At 36.5% G+C, this 21,429-nt stretch overlaps 1 protein-coding gene across 4 annotated transcripts in view; it reads right to left on the bottom strand.

Annotated features, from left to right (window-relative positions):
- Nucleotides 1-21,429, bottom strand: part of PKIA (cAMP-dependent protein kinase inhibitor alpha) — a 77,218-nt gene that overhangs the window by 32,647 nt on the left and 23,142 nt on the right. Inside the window, exon 1 of one of the 4 annotated variants that reach the window (XM_043975590.1) lies at nt 11,645-11,773. The exons of the other annotated variants lie outside the window; for them this stretch is intronic. The gene's annotated coding sequence lies outside the window, so the exon portion shown is untranslated. Of the gene's footprint in view, nt 1-11,644; nt 11,774-21,429 lie in introns of those variants that run through there. 4 annotated transcript variants of the gene reach the window in all.

Raw genomic sequence — 21,429 nt, 5'->3', positions numbered from 1 at the left:
TGCTATTTTAAGTCTTGGTTATTTTTCAGAAATTAGTAAGACAATATTAATAATAGTATATTAAAACAACAGTTGGTAGTTATCACTTTAAGGATTGTAAAACAAAAATACCTGTTGTCTATCATATACATGATCTCATTTTTATCTGCTTTCTGTCTTTTATATCCCTAAGTGCACTAGTTTCTATGAGTCCCTTAATAAGTACAGTTTATAACTGGAGCATTTTATCTTAGGATATAAATTTGTTTTAATCGGATTTTCACTGAACATTGGACTGAGGTAAAATTTTTACATTCTGTAGAAACTTTCTAAGTTATTATGATGCAGTAAATTTTTAGTGTAAACACTTCTTTCTTGTTCACACCCCATCTGGTTCTTCCCCCCCCCCCATGTATGCTCTGTTGTAACAGCAGATCTCATCCTTCCTAAGAGACTCCTACAGTTATTATGCATGTTTGTAAGTTGTCACAATTGAGAGGTGTGATGAAATCAGAGGAAAAACTAAGATTATATCATCAAAAGCTTTAATGAGACAGAAATGAGTTTCAAATGAGAGGCTTTAAAAGAAGAAAAAAGTGATTCAAGGAGCCAAAATAATACTTTTCTTTGTGTACAAAGTATCTGTTTGGTTTGCTCTGCTGTGAAAAATGTCTATTTATGTTTATTCTCATTTGCATTTTTCATGATTAACTTAAAACAAAATTTAATAACAGACTCAAAATGATAAAAAAAATTTTATTTCAACCAGTAATGGGATTTTTATTCAAGTTCTCTTTGCTTGAAATATGAGACAATGACTCACTTATCATGTTTGTAAGATTCTCCATTAGTTTTAAAATAATAACTCAAGGGGCAGCTAGGTGGCGAAGTGGATAGAGCACCAGCCCTGGAGTCAGGAGTACCTGAGTTCAAATCCAGTCTCAGACAATTAACACACACTTAATAGCTGTGTGACCCTGGGCAAGTCACTTAACCCCAATTGCCTCACAAAAAACAAAATAATTATAATAATAATAATAACTCAAATATATGATATCTCATAATTCATTTGCACTAAACAAGAAAAGTGAGTGCTATTACAAACATACTATCTTGAAGAAAAAAAGCAAATATAAGAAAAGCATAAAGTCAAAATTGTGTGGATCATCAGAAATATTTGGAAGCAATCATAACCTCCAAATGTTGTTACCTTTTTACTATTTTATTTTCTTCTCTCAGAAAGCCAAATTCACCTGACCTAGCCAATTGAAAGAGTTAGAAACAGGAAAATTTAGGAACATATGATTTAGACCTGTTATGAACTATTTCCATCATGTAGCCTAACCTGCACAATTTATAGATGAGAAAACTAAGGCATGGGGTGGTCAGGTGATTATCATGACAAGGTCACATAGTAAACAACTGAGCCAGGATTCAAACCTATGTTCTCAAATTCCAAAATCCAGTGTTCCTGCAATGATAATATATTGTTTCTAGGTTATCATCCAAACACATGCATAAGGGATTATTAAAGGACTCATCTTAACATGCTAGCAATGTACATTTGTGACAAATTTAGACTGAACACCTGTTGATGATTCCAACAAGGAAGAACTATAGGAATTACGGTCCTGTTTACAATTCTATTTTTAAGTCTAAATAAATTGTTCATTTGGAATAGGTAAATGACTTGATTTTGGTCATTAGTAGCAATGAAAAAATTAAATTTTAAGCCAGTGAGAGTGTTTGGTCATCACCTATAACAATGATTTCCAAAAGTCAAATTAAACTAAGCAGATATAGAATCATAAGTCTGACACTGATTCCCAATGGAATTATGAATGGATTATTAATAGGACTGAACATTTAAAGAGGGAGAAAGTGAATGTTAAGAGGCAGATGGTTTCATTAGGAAGCCATTAATTTATGAGGGGCAGCTAGGTGTCGAAATGGATAGAGCACCGGCCCTGGGGTCAGGAGTACCTGAGTTCAAATCAGGCCTCAGACACTTAACACTTACTAGCTGTGTGACCTTGAGCAAGTCACTTAACCCTCATTGCCTCACTTAAAAAAAAAAAAAGAAGCCATTAATTTGATCTCCTCTTGATCGTTTTTATATTAGTTGAGGAAAAAGAGAAGGGAAACACAGTGACAATATTTCTGGATTTCAAAAAGGCATTTGATAAAAAGATACACTATATTCTGGAAAATATAGAAAGAGATGTCTAAATGACAGTATCCCTAGTAGTTTGGAACTGGTTAAATGGCCAAACGCAGAGTACTGGCAAATGGCCTCAATTCAACTCAATAAACATTCAGTAAGTACTAAATGAATTATGTACCAAGCTACCAAGCTAGGGATTAAGGATATAAAAACAAGGCAAAACAACCCTTCTGCACCCACAGCTAAGATTCTATTGGAAATCTATTGTATATTATATTACCCTCATGACTGTACTTTGATTTTCTGAACTTCAAAACCATCCCTCACTTTGAACCTATCACGTCTCTGTCTGAATGGTCATCACCAGTTCTTTTCATAATGAATATATAAAAAGTGTTATTTGGTCTACATGAGGTTCAACTGCTTCTAGGGTTAGAATTAATGGCAGCTCACCTGATGGTGCCACATAGCTACCTAGAAGACACTCTATTTAATATTCCTATTTCTCTTCAGGATATCAGGCATATAATATGCAAAGAAACATCCATCAATTAACATTCCACTCTCATGCATGTATATTCTACTCCCCCAAGTTAGCAAGAAAAGGTGTAGGGACCTGATCGTCCTCTTCTAGTTCCCTGGAGAGGCAAGGACAGCACCTTTCATGTAGCAGACAATATATGGTGATTGACACAGGATTGGTCTCTTAATTCTGGCCATGATCTGCTATTGTAATTTGCCATTAATACTCTAGTCTTGTAAGACTGACTTCAGGGCATTAATCAAGTCTTTCCTTTGCCAACTACCAGTTGGCTCAGTACCATTTGTTCCACTCGTGTTTTCTATGCTGTGCCTATCATCTATCACACAACCTCTACATATTTCCTACCTGCCAAGTAAACTTGTGTAGCAACAAAGTGTTAGGCATAGCCCTGCAGGTATAATTTTCTATTTAAGCAATATAAGATCACTGGATTTAGAGCTGAATGGGGTTTTAGCAGTCATCTGAATCAAAGCCCCTTGTTCTACAGATAAGTAAAGTGAGACCCAGAAAAGTGGTGACTTACCCATGGTTATACGGGCAGTTTAAGTATCAGAAGTGGAATGCAAACCTTCTTTGGGATCCCCTTACACCAAAATCCCATTCTCCAAATCATGTCACTTTCTGCAATGTCAAATATTTTTTCCAAAAATGGATGGACACAGGGAAATTTCTCCAGTGGAGTAATCAAAGGTGATGTCTAACACAGTGGTAGGCATCCAGGAGGTGTTTAATAAATATTTGTTAATTGCTACCATATATATGTTTTCGACATAACTGTAGAAACTGAGGCTCAGAGGACTCTATATACATATATACAACCCTGTGAAAGTGTGTGTATATATATATATATATATATACATATACTATCAACCACACAGGGTTATTGAGAACATTCTGTAAACCTTAAAACATATAAATACTGAGTTTTATTACCATAAAATTCACTTTGATGCCATGGCATTGCATAAAGGTGACTCTGACTCATTATATTTTGTCAGTAAACTAGGAAAAACCACTAAACTACAAAGGTTTTATGTTCAAGCCCAATGACAGATTATGAGAATTTGTCTTCTAAAAAGGTCAGCCTAGAGATTTCTGGCTGACGTAATTCATAAAGGCATCAAGTAATTGTTGCTCATGTCAGTTAAGGAAAGAGGCATATTGGTTAAATCATGTCTTTCAAATACTGAAATACAGAAAGAAAATGTAGGCAATCTTATTAGCTTTTGAAAATGAAGGGTGAAGCTGGGGTGTGGAGTGTGAATGGCAATCACTTAGTCTTCTGGTCAACTTCTTATGCAGGTTGGTGCATTAATCCCTCTGTAGTCTATGATCATTAATTTTAAAAAACACAAAAGGTAAAAATGACACCAACATAAGACTAGCAAATAGTATTTCTTATGTTTAATATCCAAGCTGCAAAAGACTAAATTATGAAAGTAAATTTCAGGAAGCCATGTACTTTACATTAAATTCTGCAGCATACTCATTTTTTAAAATCCCCCTCAATTAATTTTTTTAAAGAAACACCAAAAAGGACCTTTGCATCTTCCTTTGTTATCCCTTCATTACAGCTGAGAATAAAGGAACAGGTTTTTTAAAAGATTAGATCTATTCTATTGTGTAAGCAATGCTCTAATCATATTCAGAATTATTAAGAATGATTTCTGAAATCAAACCATCTGACAGACTGAGTAATCTTAAGTGTTTAATACCACAGTACCTTAACAAGACCAGAATACTGACTAAAAGGAAATGCATTTTTGAATTTAAAAAATCATTAGCAATGATTGAAAACCTTACATAAAGTATTTTTTTAAATCTCTTTAGAAAAATTCCTCAAGGGCTCACAATTCCTATACAATCTTTTTTGTGCTTTTTATATGCATATTAAAATATTTATGTTTGTTGAGGATTAAGTTCTTACTAAGAAAGAAAAGTTAAAAATCAATAGTGCCTCTTGGGGCAGCTAGGTGGTGCAGTAGATAAAGCACGGGACCTGGATTCAGGAGGACCTGAGTTCAAACATGACCTCAAACACATGACACTTACTAGCTGTGTGACTTAACCCTCATTGCCCCACCAAAAAAAAAAATAAATAAATAAAAATAGTGCCTCAACAGAGAGACTATGAGTATTTGTTTTGAGTGAAAAAGTTCTGCTTTGCATATTAGGTTATCTGTTGTGTTTCATCAGGGGATGAAGCATCAAGTCTACCATCCATTCTCAGAATTAACAAGATAAAAATATCATAGAATGAACACATCTGATTAGTCTCACATCATTACATAACTGCAAAACGGCTCATAGCTATTTTAGTAATAAAAATAAACTTGTGACTTTAGTCAAAACATTTTTCACAATATCAGTTTCTTGTCAATTAAAAAACAACTGTTAGCTTGGCTTAAACACCTGAATTCCATTAAGTGTTAATGATTTTCAAGATATATGTTGTCAGAGACCTAGAGATCTTCTTGGGGTATGGTCTCCTTGAAAACCAGAGCCATGAATTATCAATAGTGTCCACAATATTTGGAAGAAATAAATTTGTCCCATGATTCACAGCAAAAAGAAGTGACTCATCTTTAACATTAAGTGATGTTGCTTAGATTCTCAAAGAGAACCAGTAAATCCTTGGACTTGGCAGTATTTTAATCCTTTACCTAAGTGACAGAAGACATTTATGCTCACACCCTCTTTGACCAGCCATTGGAAACTTAATCCCTTAATTGGCTTCCTTGCCTCCCCGAATCTGGGATGCTTCTAGCCCACCTCCTCCCAGGTCACCTAGTTTATAGATAGGAGACAAAGCCCGATTTTAACATCAGTATAGGCAAAACTTGGCAAAAAGTATACCATTGGCTACAAATGAAGTTACAACACACTTGAGTCAAGAAATGATGCCTAAATAAACTTTTTTTTTTAACTTTCAGGTGAGCTCTCTTCCAACTTTGAGGCTCTGTATTAGTAAGGAATGGTTTCAGCACAATTTATGATTAATAAAAGGCACCAGGAAATCCTGGATATCTGAGAGTGAATGAGAGGGGAGAGAGACCACTAAGGGAAAAAAAAATACAGTTCAATTAAACCTTACTTTTTTTGTCTAGTTCATCATTTTGTTTAGGGCATATTAAGAGGTCAATTTATTAGGAGATCAATAATACTGAAATCTGAAGATAACAGGAGATGAGAGAAAGAGTATATTCTAGCTATACTTATGAAAGTTACTTGGAAATTGGGAGTGGGTGGGATGTGATTAGATAACTATGAAAAAGATGGGAAGAGGAAAGTATTTATGTAGATTGCCTGAACTTCAAATACTGACTGGTCATTAAGGCAAAAAAAAAAAAAAAGGTCTAGAAGTAGCTGTAAGGAACAGGACCCTGTGGTTCAGAAGGGGGAAGAATGTGCTACAGTGGAGAAGGGTGCAAGGTATGAGATATCCTTCAGGACAAGGTCAAATTTCTATTAAAGTCAAGAGGTGAAAGGAATAGAAATTTTAAAAGTTTAAGAATGTAGGAGGGGCAGCTAGGTGGCGCAGTGGATAGAGCACTGGCCCTGGATTCAGGAGGTCCTGAGTTCAAATCAGGCCTCAGACACTTAACACTTACTAGCTGTGTGACCCTGGGCAAGTCACTTAACCCCAATTGCCCCACCAAAAAAAAATAAATGTAGGAAAGTTTATATTGCAGCAGGAGGGGGGAATCCAGAGGGCACAGTAGGCTAGGCTACAAGATGGGCAAGATAGCCTAGGGACAAAAGCTGGTCTGATCAGAATACAAATGAGGGCTTGAGGAGAGAACATAGTCACACTATTTTGCAGATAAAGTAGAAATACTGGATGAGGGAGATTAAGGAAAGTCAGCGTAAGAAGAGGTATTGGTATGGCATGCTTTTTAGGCAGAACCTATCTAGTAGGACTCAAAAATTCCATGTAATCCCAACTCAAGAATATTCAACAGATGAATGTTTTTGAATTATGACTGTGAAAGCTTGTCCCTAAATTGTACAGTTGTCACCATCTGTCCTTCCACTTTTCCTGGTGAAAGCAGACCTTCATTTATCCATGTAGAATAGCCAAAAAAAAAAAAAAAAGCTTAAAGAAATAGCTAATTTCAAGGAAGAACCCTTGTTAAGTATGATCTTTGGATATGCTGTTCTTGTTTTCCCTTAATGGAAATGGATCGGATCAGAGGAATTGTGTTGGTGGTGAACAGGCTGTATTGCTAAAGAATTTGTCTAAACATTTAGTGTTAAAATAGGTTACTCAACAGACAAACTGACTAAGAGTAGACTTCAGGAAGAGTAGGATAGTTAGGGCTGAGAGCCTGGAAGGAGACAGCATAAGGGACACTTCTGGCTTAGGGAAAGAGTGGATAATGGAGTCTCAAAGACATTCCTTTATATTTGGAGTTGGAGTCACCTTGTTGCCATAGTACATTTTCTACCAGTCTACTCAAGGATATGCAAAACAGCCAGATGCTTTGTGATGAAAAACAATGAATTTGCTGAAATGACACCTACACATTACATATGCACCTGGAAATTCAACTTTCAGAGCATGAAGTCAGCAGGCAAGGAATATGTTCAGCCACATGGAAGAACCTTGAGGCTGATGACAAAACTATTCTGTTGATAACTTATAAAACACTGGCAAATATAACTTAGTATTTTTTTTATAATTTAACAAAATTGTGTTGAGATGAATTTTTGGTAACAAAATGGTTAGTCAAATCAATAAAAAGAATCTGTATTATAAATTGCATATAAATATAAAATAATCATATTAGAAAAAACAACAATGTATTAGTTAAACAATGAGCCAACTATGCAGCACTGTGGACAGTACTAGACTTGGAATGAGGAAGACCTCAGTTCAAATTTGACCTCACTTAGTAGCTGTTTGACCCTAGACAAGTCACTTAACCTCAGTTAGTCTTAGTTTCTTCATCTATAATATGGGGGTAATAATAGTATCTACCTCCTAGGACTGTTGTGGGGACAAAATACAATATTATTTGTAAAGTGCTTTGCAAAACTTAAGACGCATATAAATGCTAGCTATTGTTATTATTTATTCTCATTTGACTTGTCATGGAATTTAAGTGGACCAATGCTAAGTGTAAAAATAAACATGAGAGAAGATATAGAATTAAAGGATCTCAGAGTTTCAAAGTTCATGGATTTGAACTTGTATCCAAGAGAATCCTGTCTCAAGATACCTGAAAAGGTCACAGAGACTTTGGTAGCTCCCATAACATAAAATACACACTCCTCTGCTTGCCTTTTAAAGCTCTTCAAAATTTGACTCCAGGGGCAGCTAGGTGGTGCAGTAGATAAAGCACCTGCCCTAGATTCAGGAGGACCTGAGTTCAAATCCAACCTCAGACACTTGATACATACTAGCTGTGTGACCCTGAACAAGTCACTTAACCCCACACCCCCCAAAAAATTGACTCCAGCCTACCTAGAAATGTATATACATATTATATTCACTCTCTATTCCAGTCTAACTTCCTCATTGTTATTGGTACACAGCATTCTATCTCCTTTCCCTATGCCTGTGCATAAGAATTCCTCTAAGTCTCCTGTATTACCTCTACTTCTTAGAATCCCTTCCATACTTCAAAAGCTCAGGCCCAGTGCCACCTCTTAGATTCACCTGTTGTTTTAAAAACATTTTATATTTCAATATAATTAGTCTTTATTATTAAACTTTGTATTTTATTTTGAGCATTTAAAATATTACTCTCAAGAAGGGTCCCCAATACATACACACAGGCACACATATACACATAAACACACACACAAAAAGAACCTCTGTCCTAGAAAAAGTCTAGCTTGATCTCTACTCCAAACTGCTAGTCTACTCCCTCTAGAAAGCATTGTGTCCATTTTGTATTTTATTGATGAAATATATTTAAATATATTTTTAAATGTTATATATATGTGGAAATAGTGATTTCTCTATATACATACAAATAGATATGTATGTGTACATATACACACATGCACAGAGTTTCTCCCAATACAAAGCAAGCTCTTTGAATGCAGGGATTATTTTTCATTATTTTTGTTTCTTGAGTACCTAGAACAGTGCTTAGCACATAGGCATTTGATAAATGCTTGCTTACTTTTTTTGTTGGGAAGACTTTCAAGTGGGAAGAGGCAGTACTTTATCTTTTTAAGTAGCCCATTCCCCTTTTAGGTTGCTCTAATTAGGAAATTTTCCTTCTATCAACTTCTAAAGCCGCTTACAACTCTAAATCTATGATCCTATCATCTGAAGCCTACATTTGCCTCTGCCACTCTCATTGCAAAACAGAATGTTTCTAATCTCCTTTCCTTTAAATACACAGCTATTTCATGCTCCTCCATTCCCCTACTCCTAGTTTTCTTTAGACTAAACATATTCAGTTTCTTCACCCAGTCCTCACTGGCATGATCTTGAGGTCCACTGACATGCTGCTTGTCTTCCTCTAGGCATTCTCCAGCCTATCAACATCCTATCTGAATGTGGTATCCACACACAATAAAATATAGCCTGAACAAAGGAACAATTAGGTTATCACATCCCCAGTTCTAAACACTATTCCTTTTGTGTCAAGATAATAGAATGTGGTAGAGGAGGAGATTTAGCAGATACTCAGGGGCCCACCTGGAGATTGATCAAAACTGATTGAATTGGGTGAGAACACCTGACTTCAAATGGCTTACTTCCAGTTAACTAGATTGTAAGCATATCTGGCTGGTACTTAAGAGGGTACTTAAGAAGGTATTGTTCTCAGAAGCTAAAAACTGAACTTTACAATGTAGACCTTCCCTCCGGGCCAGTGAACCAACGAATTTGAATGACATTAGCCAATCAGCTTGAAGAACCTCCCATTTCTGGGTGGGGAGCATGAAGGAGTAATCAGACTCTGGTGAGAAGGTTCTTCCTCTTTTGGTGCAAGAGATCGGTGTGTTGGCAGAGGACTTCAGAAGTGGGGGGTTTAGGAAGGCTAGGATTGCCAGGTTACAAAAAATCTGTTCTCAATCTTTCTCTTTCTTTTACTATCTTTTAATAAACCCTTAAAAAACCTAAATTTGTTTATCAATGATTTTAGTCAATTTCCCCCAAAAACTGGGGGGACAGATTAGAACCCACATTTAGAATTTTAAATTACATATTTTCTTATTGCCATGTAAGATTATTTTACCTAAGAGATTAGATTGTTCAATCCAACTAATCCATTTTAAAGACATGCAAACCAAGGACTAAGAAAAGTTAGTGTTCTGTTAAAGGTTGCAAAGTATGCTAGTGTCACAAGCTGGGACCCAGCTCACCTAGACCGGACCCAGATCTCCAGAAAATCCATTCAGTAGTCTTTTCACTCTGCCAATCACCTTATCAATAAGAAAACAGCCATGGTCTTTAAGTACTACCTCTTTCCAATTCTACTAGAAAAAGAAGGAAGTCCATTTCCTCATCCAACATTTTACAGTAATCAGAATGACACTAAGCAGTTGAATCAAAACAATAAATATTAAATAAAACCTTACAGAATGTGCAAAAGAATATTGAGGTTTCCAGGAAACACTGCTAATAATACTACAAAACACAAGAAAAATCTTTACCTAGTGGTTAATTATATATGTTTATCTTCTGCTGGGACTGTTACATCTTTGTAATCTTCCAAATAGTTACCATAGAAGAGAAGCCAGCTATAAGAAATGATGGGCAGAATGATTTCAGAAAAACCTAGAAAGACTTACATGAACTGATGTATAATGAAGTGAACAGAACCAGGAGAACATACACAGTAACAGCAATATTGTTTGATGAAGAATTGTGAATGACTTAACTATTCTTAGCAATACAATGATCTAAGACCTGAGAAGGACTAATGATGAAGCATACTATATTTCACTTTCTTGCTTTCATTTTTTCTTCTATTCAAGTCTTCTTATACAAAATGACTAATATGGAAATATTTTACATAACTGTATGTGTATAATCTATAACTGTTTGCTCACCACCTCAGCAAGGGAGAGGAGAGGGATAAAATTTGGAACTTTTCAAAACTTTAAATAAAAATGTTTATTTAAAAAAAAAAAAAGAAGCAGCAGCAAACCCAGGAAGATGACCAGGGCTGAATCCTGTCATCCTTGAAAGAACTGAAGGGTCATAGGTTAGGATTGACTTTTTTTTCTACATTGTTTCCTGGAACCCCCTAGCTCAAGGTTCAGTTTAAGTGCTACCTCCCTTTAAGAGCGTTTACTTGATTCTTCCTTTCCCAGTTTTCAATACAGTTGGTTATTTATCTTGTGAATTTTAAAATTTTTCTGACAAGGGGTCCCGACATTAAAAAGTTAAGAACTTTTATCTTAGAGGAAGCCTAGTTCGATCTCCACCAGGTTGCCAATAACCTCCTCCTAGAAACAATTTTGCATGTACAGTATTTTGCATTTTATTTCATAGTGCCCCTTCCCCATTGCCAAATGTTTTGCATTTATTTTGTAAATATGCTCTATTTACTTCTCTGTGAAGAATATAAAGTCCTCAAAGGTCAGGACTGTGTTTTCATCCTCGCATCCCTAGCATGCAGCACAGTAGCTGGTAGCTGGGGGTGCTTCAATAAATGCTTACTCATGATTGACATGACAACTTGAGAGCAGGGGTGCTTGTAATTACACAGATATTTTTATTGATGAAATAGTGAATTCTTCCAAGCACCCCTCTCTTTCTAGTATTTTTGTGGCATCAAATAGATTACCATGACAGCATAAAATCCCCTCTATGTATCTGAAATGACCCATGACAACTGAAGAATCCATTTAACTAGACCAGACAATACACAAACACATGGGGGATGCAACTTACTTAATATCCCGATATTCCACAGAAAACATTCAATATTTAAATACAAAACAGTGCTGCAAAACCTAATGCATGTAAAATCAAGATCTATACTTACATTAATAAGCTTCTTTCCCTATAAACTTTACTGTCTTTTCGCACAGCTCTGGAGAAGATAATTTTGCATTTTCATGGTTTCATTTGTGTTCCTCTCCTTTGTTCCTAGGCTGGTTAATCCTAAAACCACCAGATTCTGTTGCTAGGCAACCCTGCAGCCTCTGTGGGGCTTCATGATGCACTAATAATTCTCCACAGTACACCCCGTTGAAATGCAGTCCCTTATTAAAACACCCTGCTGCCTTTGTACAAGAGGTCAGTAGGGAATACTTCACATTAACATATATTACTGGAATAAAGTTAGAAAAAATTAAAAGGATTGTTGGAGAAAAGCCACCAGGCACAAGTCGGAAAAATAAAAGAAAGCCCTCTCTGCTCCTATCTCTGTATTATATTTATGCTTTTTTGGATGGATAGCACCAGACAGGTGAAAATGAAAGTCCTCTGAAGACAAAAAAGAAAGAGGGCAAATAAGCCCTCCTACCCTTTTTTAAAATCAAAGAACTTGCTTCTCCTCACAACTGCAAAGAAAGGGAAGTGCAGTGTACCAATTTAATGAGAACTTACACACAGGCCTCAAGTGGGTATATAAATTATTTTGGCATACTAAACCAAAACTCATATTTTAAAATTCCTGTCAATTCTGCCTAAACTCATGACATCTCTGAATAGGTAAAAACAATACAAGCTTCTAAGCAGAATATGGAAGACTACCTATTTATTAGGTGAGCTGTAGAGCCTATTCATGTTTCAAGTAAGGATTGGTTTAATTCATTTCAAGAAAAATTTATTGATGCAGCTAGTGGATACAGTGGATCAAGTTCTAGACTTGGAGTTAGGAAGACCTGAGTTCAAATACTGCTTCAGATACTTACTAGCTGTGTGACCCTGGGTAGATCTTTTATCCTGTCTGCCTCACTTTCCTCATTGGTAAAATGAGGTTCTTGGACTTTGAGGACCTCTAGGATCTGTCTTTAGATCTATGATCCTATGACCTATTCAATATAAAGCACAGCTCAAGGTGCAAAGTCAAAAATAAAACAGCCAGGGGGCAGCCAGGTGGAGCAGTGGATAAAGTACCAGTCCTGGATTCAGGAGGACCTGAGTTCAAATCTGACCTCAGACACTTGAGACTTACTAGCTGTGTGACCCTGGGCAGGTCACTTAACCCCCATTGCCTCACAAAAACAAAAACAAAAAACAAAAACAAAACAGCCCTTTCCCTCAAGAATAGCAACTCAGGAGATTGGGAAAGTCTTTGGGTCCCTCAAAATTTGAGATACAATATATTTGAACAGTTAATGTCCCTTGATGAGATCATAATTATTTCCTTTATTCATCTTCTTGAGAATAGGGAATGCTTTGGCCTTTCTTTGTATCTCCTGGGCTTATCATAGTGCCTGGTACCTAGTAAATTTCTAGTTCACTGGTTCATGGTAGAAGAAATGCAAGAGAAATTCTATCTCAATCTCCAGTACTTAGTAGCAACTATTAAACTCCACCAAAGAACAGAAAGGAAAACATTCTCCCCCTTAAATATCCAATTAACATAAATGTCCTGTTATTCAAGAATCAAATAGAGAAAGCTACAAATGCTTAAGAATTAGCATACTGCGCCCAATGATCCCTGCAGGCCAGCAGTGTGGTTATATGATATGAAGGGACAGTCTGAAAGGATATAGTGGTTCTTCTAATGCTGATCTCAATAAGTTAGAAATTTACCTGAAAGCATCTATAAATTCACCTATTAACCCATCTTGATCCACTCAGATACAAATTCACCTCAACCCCTTCATGACCTGATTTCTCATTTAAAATTGTGCCGGGGTAATGAGTTTCATTGAGATCATTATTCAATGTGTAAAATAGTATTCCCTTTAACTTATTCCAAAATAACTGTTCAAGTTTTAAGAGTTACTGCCTAGATTTTGTCTTTTAGTATTTTGAGAAAGTCTGTATGTTTACCCTATTTGTATATTCCATGGTCTTATTAGTGTTATAATTTTCCTTTTCAGTTTTTATCTTCCTAGCCCAGGGATTCTTAATTAGAATTTGTGAAATTAAAAAAAAAACAAAAACAAAAATAGAAAAACAGCCCATTTTAATAACTATTCCCATATAATAGGCTTCCTTTTTAATCCTATTTATTTTGTAGATCTAAAATAATATTATAAAAAGGGGCCTATAGGCATCTCTACATTGCCAAAGGGATACAAAATACAGGAAAAAAAAGTCAATAACCCTCATCCTAGACTTCTCCTTTTATCTCTTGTCATTTTTTAAAAGTAGATTTAAGGTACTGTGGTGCAGCGGAGAGAGAACCAGTATCTTAGAAGATCTAGATTCAAGACCTGCTTTTGACACATAACAGTAGTATGACCTTGAACAAGCAGCTTTACCTCTCAACATCCCAGGGTATTGGGTCTACATGGGTAGAATTTTTCATTGATTCCATTAAATAAAAGGTTGGTACTCCCAATGAAAGAAGAAAATTTATTAAAAATTACTTTAAAATACTGTAGAAAATTTATGTCTACATGGAGGTGACAGTTTTTTTGTTTTTCTTTTTAAATGACAGGATACTCAACTCTTCCACCATAGCCCTACTTGGATAGATGTCTCATTGTGGTATAGAAGTCTCTCTACGTTCCTATAATCAACATCAAAGGCATAAAACCTCTTGTGGGCCCCTACCAAGCTACAAAGACTTTGAGTATGGGCTGGTAACAGATTGCACTGGGGAAGCTTATCACCATCAGGTTTGATATGACAATACATGAAACTAAGGTGTATGTTTCTGTATGTATATGTGTGTTTACTGTGGAAGAGCAACCGGTACTGACAAAATATGTACCTATATAGATGAAATGGCAATGCTTTTGAATTACTTAAGAAATTAGTTAATTTTAACTAATGCAGAAAATGCAAAATGCAAAACCCCAAACCCAGCTAAGAACTGTTTGTGGTGAAGTATATGAAAGTCTTTATATAACAAAGTCAAAGGAAGGAAAATACATGCTTTTTTCATGCCACATTTTGGCCACAAACTTAAAACATAAGATTCACAGAAGTACAACTTTGGACATCAATTATTTTCCAGTAGTCATAATAATGGATACTGGCTATGCTGGAAATTACTGTATTCTTTCTTTCAATTATAGCTTTACCTTCTTAATCATTTTACTCACTCTTCTCTGGACTTTCTTTTTAATTACCACATATTGAAAACTAGGCTCAGATGCATCATGGTTTCTATAAATATTTGAGAATTTATTTGTTTGGGGTTTTTTCAGTCGAGACTTGACATTTTTAGGCTACAGAAACATTAGGCTGTAATCTGATGGGAAGTCTACCCTGACCCTGAAGACTTTTCTTAGCCACAGTTTACAGCGATGATTATCTTATAAATATAATTATCTTATGACTGTGATGAGGATATATTAACATAGACTTGTCCATATTGAGGCTCATCTGTTTTTCTTTCTCTGCCTATTCACACTCTCTTTGTAAAATCTCTCTCCAGCTTGGGCCCATCTGTTTGGCATTTTAAAACTGAAAAGAGCTTGGTATCAACGGCAAAACTTGGGAGTTATTTCAGTGCTCAGTTCCTGCCCCCTGTCCCCACCTTTCTAAATCATTTACCAAACTGCTAACCATGGAATTTTTGTGGTCAAGTAAGAAGTTTAAGTCATTGAATTAGGAATACAAATGGTGATTTTTTTTATTACTTTTGCTAGTCAAAGATTTGCCCTTATCTGTATAACATCTTTATCTGTAATTTAAATACTTGAATACTTATCAAATTTGCAGAGGACATGAAATAGGGAAGTAGAGCTAATTCACTAAGTTAACAGAATCAGGATCCAAAACAGTATCAATAGGCTAGAATGATTAATTAAATCTAATAGATAAACTACACAGGGATAAATATAAAGCAATTTACACAAAGTCATACTGTAATGTTTCATGTCATGGTATTGCAGTGATCCTGACAGTTCTCAAAGCCTCTGCCAGCAGAGTGGACACCCTGGTAGATCCTCTGAATTTGGAAAGGCTCTGAGCACAGGTCTAGCACCCAGCCTAGTTCAATGTGGAGTCTTAATGACACCAGACTGACCACTGGGTGATAAAATTTCTCGCCATAGTGAGCAATAAAAAAGGGGAGAGGAAGGTTGTTTCACATTTAGATCCCCCTAAAATTAACTGTGTTCATTAAGTATAGGAAGAAAACAAAACTGAGACTTTTGACATGAATGAAAACTCAAGTTACTGAGATGGCAACCAAAAATAGTGAAAATGATTTTATACATCAATGGATTGGTGATTTCATGATGTGGGTATTCAAATGGAAAAGAGAAAACTCATAGGCAAAATAAGATGGGTTCATATAGCCATCAAATGCAACTATCACTACAAATGAGGAAACCAAGGCTTAGTTTAAGTTATTTGCTCAGGGTCACGAAAATAGTACATGTCTTCTGATTCCTTTGCTTTGATTATGAAAGAAGTTTCTGAACTTATTATACTGATAGGAACCTGAGGGTCATTTTTTAAAAAAATGCCAGCTAGGGAGCAGCTAGGCGGCGCAGTGGATAGAGCACTGGCCCTGGATTCAGGCGGACCTGAGTTCAAATCCAGCTCAGACACTTAACACTTACTAGCTGTGTGACCCTGGGCAAGTCACTTAACCCCAAATGCCTCACCAAAAAATAAACAACAACAAAAAAATGCCAGCTAGGAGCTGTCTCCTCCCACTGTCACTTTTCTCTGTTGCCTTTCTGAACCACTGGCCAATGAAGCATCTTGGTCACGTCATAAAAATCACCAAATGAGAGGGTAAATGTTCTGTCTAGGAAATAGGAGTTAATTAGCTGGTGTTTAGTGCTGAAAGACAATTTTTTTTGGGGGGGGGGCAGTATGGCTGGGAACTGCCATTATTTGTGTTGACAGTTTAGGGCAACATCCCATGGGCAACACAGGTGAGATACTCTTTATTTCTTAACCACAATGTTTTCCTTTTCCTTAGGATCCATGGTGACCCTCCATTTTAGCTATATGGTATTTATGATATTACTTCCAACCTATTGAGTTCCTATTAGATCCCAATTCTCATCTAATGACTTATCTATGTGTTTTAATTATGTGTAACCTGCAACTGGTAAGTTGCCATATCTACTCATCTGAGTTACTGATAAAAATTTTAAACGTGGGGGCAGTTAGGTGGCACAGTGGATAGAGCATCACCCTACAGTCAGGAAGACCTGAGTTCAAATCTAGCCTCAGACAGTTACCAGCTCTCTGACCCTGGGCAAGTAACAACCCCAATTGCCTCAAAAGAAAAAAATAGTTAAATATAATAGGGGTGGGGCAGCTAGGTGGTGCAGTGGATAAAGCACTGGCCTTGGATTCAGGAGGATCTGAGTTCAAATCTAGCCTCAGACACTTGACACTATCTGTGTGACTCTGGACAAGTCACTTAACCCTCATTGCCCTGAAAAACAACAACAACAAAAATAATAATAATAGGGGTGCCTGTTACTCCACTAAAGTCCTCCTTCCACATGACATGAAACCATTTAAAGAATACTACTCGGGGGCAGCTAGGTGGCGCAGTGGATAGAACACCGGCCCTGGAGTCAGGAGTACCTGAGTTCAAATCAGGCCTCAGACACTTAACACTTACTAGCTGTGTGACCCTGGGCAAGTCACTTAACTCCAATTGACTCACTAAAAAAAAAAAAAAAAAAGAATACTACTCTCTGGGTCCATCATTTCTAATTCCATCTAAGACTATTTTTAGTCCATATCCCCCCAATTTTGTCCATAAGAATAGCACAAGAAGTTGGCAAATGCTTTGCTAAAATCTAGGTAATATTTTTAGTATTCTCTAACAGTGTCAAGAAATGTTCCTGACCCATGCTGGCTCTTTATGATCATTACTTCCTTTTCTCCTTTTTCATTAATCATCCTTTGGATAGCAAGAAAAAAAAAATTTAAGGTGATATTAAATGAAAGCTAATGTTATCACTAGTGATTAGAGAAATGCAAATTAAAACTACTCTGAGGTACCACCTCACACCTATCCAATTGGTAATGTGACAAAAAAGGAAAACAACAAATTTTGGAGATGTGGGAAAATTGAAACACTAATGCTCCGTTGGTGGAGCTGTGAACTGATTCAACTATTCTGGAGAGCAATTTGGAACCATGGAAAGGCTATGAAACTGTGCAAACCCTTTAACCCAGCAATACCACTACTAGGTCTATATCCCAAAGAGATTAAAAAAAAATGGAAAAGAACCCACATGTACAAAAATATTTGTAGTTGCTCTTTTTGTGGTGGCAAAGAATTGGAAATTGAGGGGATGCCCATCAAGTGGGGAATGGTTAAACAAGTTGGAGTATATGAATGTGATGGAATACTAGTGTTGTATAAGAAATTATAAGCAGATGGATTTCAGAAAAACCTGGAAAACACTTGAACTGATGCTGAGTGAAATGAGCAGAACCAACAGAACATTGTACACAGTATCAACTATGGAGTCTGAATGCAAACTGAAGCATGCTATTTTCACTTTTGTTGTTGTTGTTTATTCTTTCCTGCATTTTTTCCTTTTGTTCTGATTCTATAAAATGAGGGAATTGGACTAGATCTCTAAGAATCCTTCTGGTTTTTAAGTTCAGGGAATTAATCGAGTATTTATTAAGCACCTACTATGTGCAAGGCACTGGAAATAAAAACATAAAGAATGAATAAAATCCCTATTCACAAACAAGTTGTTTTCTAATGAGATAACAAGCATATATAAATGAATAAACAAATTACATAAATACAAATATCTCCAAAAGAGCTAAAGACAAGATAGTTTGGCAAAACACTAACAGCAAGACATTGAAACCATGAACTACCTACCACTAGTAACTGAAATGAACAAATAACCCTCACAGTAAGGATAGATTACTTGCAGTCACTACCTAAAGAAGTCTCATAGATAAGCTACAGTGTGATTTGTAGTCATTTTACTGAAAGGATTTTAAGGAAGAAGCCAAAAAATAACAACATGTAAACAATGTCAAATAAGTCAGGAACCTGAAAATTATATAACAGGGTTCAAAAAGCATGTTGAGGTGAAGAAAGTAATGTATGGACAAATTTAACTTACAGAGAGGGTCATCCTGGAGATTTGGGGGATTAATGAAGAAGAAATAAACTGTGCTGGGGCCCACTGCCCTGACCAACTGATACAAGCACAGGCACTCCCCGACACCACCTACACACCATTTTTACTTGAAACACTAATTCAATGCTAGCTAATTGACGCCTATGTTTCACCATCACAACTTTTACCCACTTAGTTGAAAGTTTCGACAAAAGGGTGCTCCAAGATGATCCACAGGATAATGACTCAGGGAAAAACAATGAAAAGAGAAAGAAAGTGGGAGGACACAGCTGTCATTAAAAAAAAAAAAGCCCTGAATTTTTCATCCATATCATCACAGTCCATAAATAACTGCTACTGTTTCTAAGGCAAAAGACTTTGACGTTCTTCCTTCTGCTCCCTGCCTCTCTCCATCCCTGCCTGGTCACCTGTCCCAAACTTCTCAGGTATATTCCATCTAGCACGTTGCTTTGTTGCTTCTGTACCCACAAATCAACCTTGGGAAATATTACCTATTTCTCAAGGTTCAGATTAAATGCTGCTGCTCTTTGGGAAGGCATTCCATGATTCTCTCCTCAAGTCCATCAGTCATCTCTCACAGAACTCCCACAGCACTGGGTACCTTTCACAACATTTAACACTTTCTAAACTGTATTTCAGTGATTGTATACCTGTCTTCTGTCTGACTATGCCTTGAGAAAGGGTACTATCTTTACGCTCCCGAAAGAGCCTAGGACATAGTAAATAATCAATAAAATTTTTCTAAAATGTGTTATAATCGCTTGGGGGTAGAGTAAATAAAGAATGAAGACAATAATCAGTTTCAAGAGACTTTTAAATTCTTTAAACTCTTACCTTGATGAATCCTTCCAAGATTTATATTGGCTAGCAATGGATATATATTTTTTAATTTAATTTTTTCAAATTTTTATTTTTTTTGCAGGGCAATGAGGGTTAAGTGACATGCCCAGGGTCACACAGCTAGTAAGTGTCAAGCATCTGAGGCCATATTTGAACTCAGGTCTTCCTGAATCCAGAGCCGGTGCTTTATCCACTGTGCCACCTAGCTGCCCCAGGGTTGGTTAGTTTGTTTCTCTCTCTCTCTTTCTTTCACATGTCAATGAGGGTTAAGTGACTTGTCCAGGGTCACACAGCTAGTAAGTGTCAAGTGTCTGAGGCCAGATTTGAACTCAGGTACTCCTGAATCCAGGGCCGGTGCTTTATCCACTGAGCCACCTAGCTGTCCTGAGATACTTTTGAATGTCTCTTATAACCCACCTTCACCTAATCCTGTCTTTCTCTAGTCCATTTCCCCCTGTAAGTCTCCTACAGATGACTCACCAAACAGCAGGGAGCTTCCTGGAGTACATTATGTAAGCAGCAATTATAGCACCTGCAAGTTGTTCCTCAATATTAAAAATCACATAAAACACAAGTTCACATTTCCCTGGGACAACATATCTGGACATTAGTCATTCAGATCAACACCCTAAAGCCTTATTGTCACAAATTCTTAATTATGACGTCCCTGCATTCAATTTCCAAACCATCATCTCCAACCACATAACTGGCAAAATAATTTTGCTAAAGCAGCTGAAGAATCTTCAGTGTTACCCATTTTCTATTAAAACAGAATGCAAACTCAGCTATAGAGTCTGCCTTTAGCCTACCTTTTGAGGTTCCAGCTAACTTGACTTACCTACTATTACCTGGATTTGGCATCCCACTTCCTGACTCTCTATATTTTCAGAAGCTGTGGTTCATGCCAGGCCCCCTTGCCTCAGAATCCCTTGCTTCCTTCTTCTCATGCTCAGCTCATGTGGCACCTCATAACATGCCACATAACATAACAGGGGAGGATAAAATAAAGGAAATGAAATTGTTTAACCTGAAAAAAAAAAGATCTGGGGGAGGGTCCACATGATAACTGTACGTGAAAAGTAGCCCTGTGGAAAAGGGATATGATTTGTTTTACTTGGTCCCAGAGCACAAAATTAGGAACACAGGATAGAAATTTTAGATAAATTTCAGGCAGGCATGCTGAAAGCAAATGCTAACAATTAAAGCTATCTAAATGTGGAATGAGTTGTCTTGGGAGATAATGAATTTCTAAACATTAGGGGTCTTTAGGTGAAGGTTTAATGACCACTTCCAGGGATAACACAAAAGAGATCCCTGTTCCTATGCACCAGAAAACATTTGAGGTTCCTTTTATATGTTAGCATGAGCCAAATGCTTTGGTCCAAGTGAAGAAAGAAGTGCTTTTTCTCCAAATTCCATTCAGAATAATCCAACAGGACTCACCAAGAGTTTTATTAACTGTTATTGCAAAGTATAAAATTCATGAGCCTGGATTCTTGGGTCATTACTATAAACCACTTTATTGTGAATAAACTTTCTTGGTCAGTCCACCTCAATCAGTTATTAATCAATTGTCTAGACTATCATCTAATTACTCTTTAGCCTTAAAATTAGATGTACAGACTTGCATGTTGAATGAGTCTACTGAAAATCCTAGTGTTAGTTTGCCGAGAGTATTTTTGAAAAAATGATCAACTGATACTGTCCTCCACCCATTTTCTTGTAACAAGAAATGAATAGAGCAGCATTTTAGTCCCATTGCTCA

The sequence above is a fragment of the Dromiciops gliroides genome, chromosome 1 (genome assembly GCF_019393635.1).
Source record: "Dromiciops gliroides isolate mDroGli1 chromosome 1, mDroGli1.pri, whole genome shotgun sequence".
Lineage (NCBI taxonomy): Eukaryota > Metazoa > Chordata > Mammalia > Microbiotheria > Microbiotheriidae > Dromiciops > Dromiciops gliroides.
Note: the sequence above shows the minus strand (reverse complement) of the source record. Positions and strands in the feature narration are given on the sequence as shown.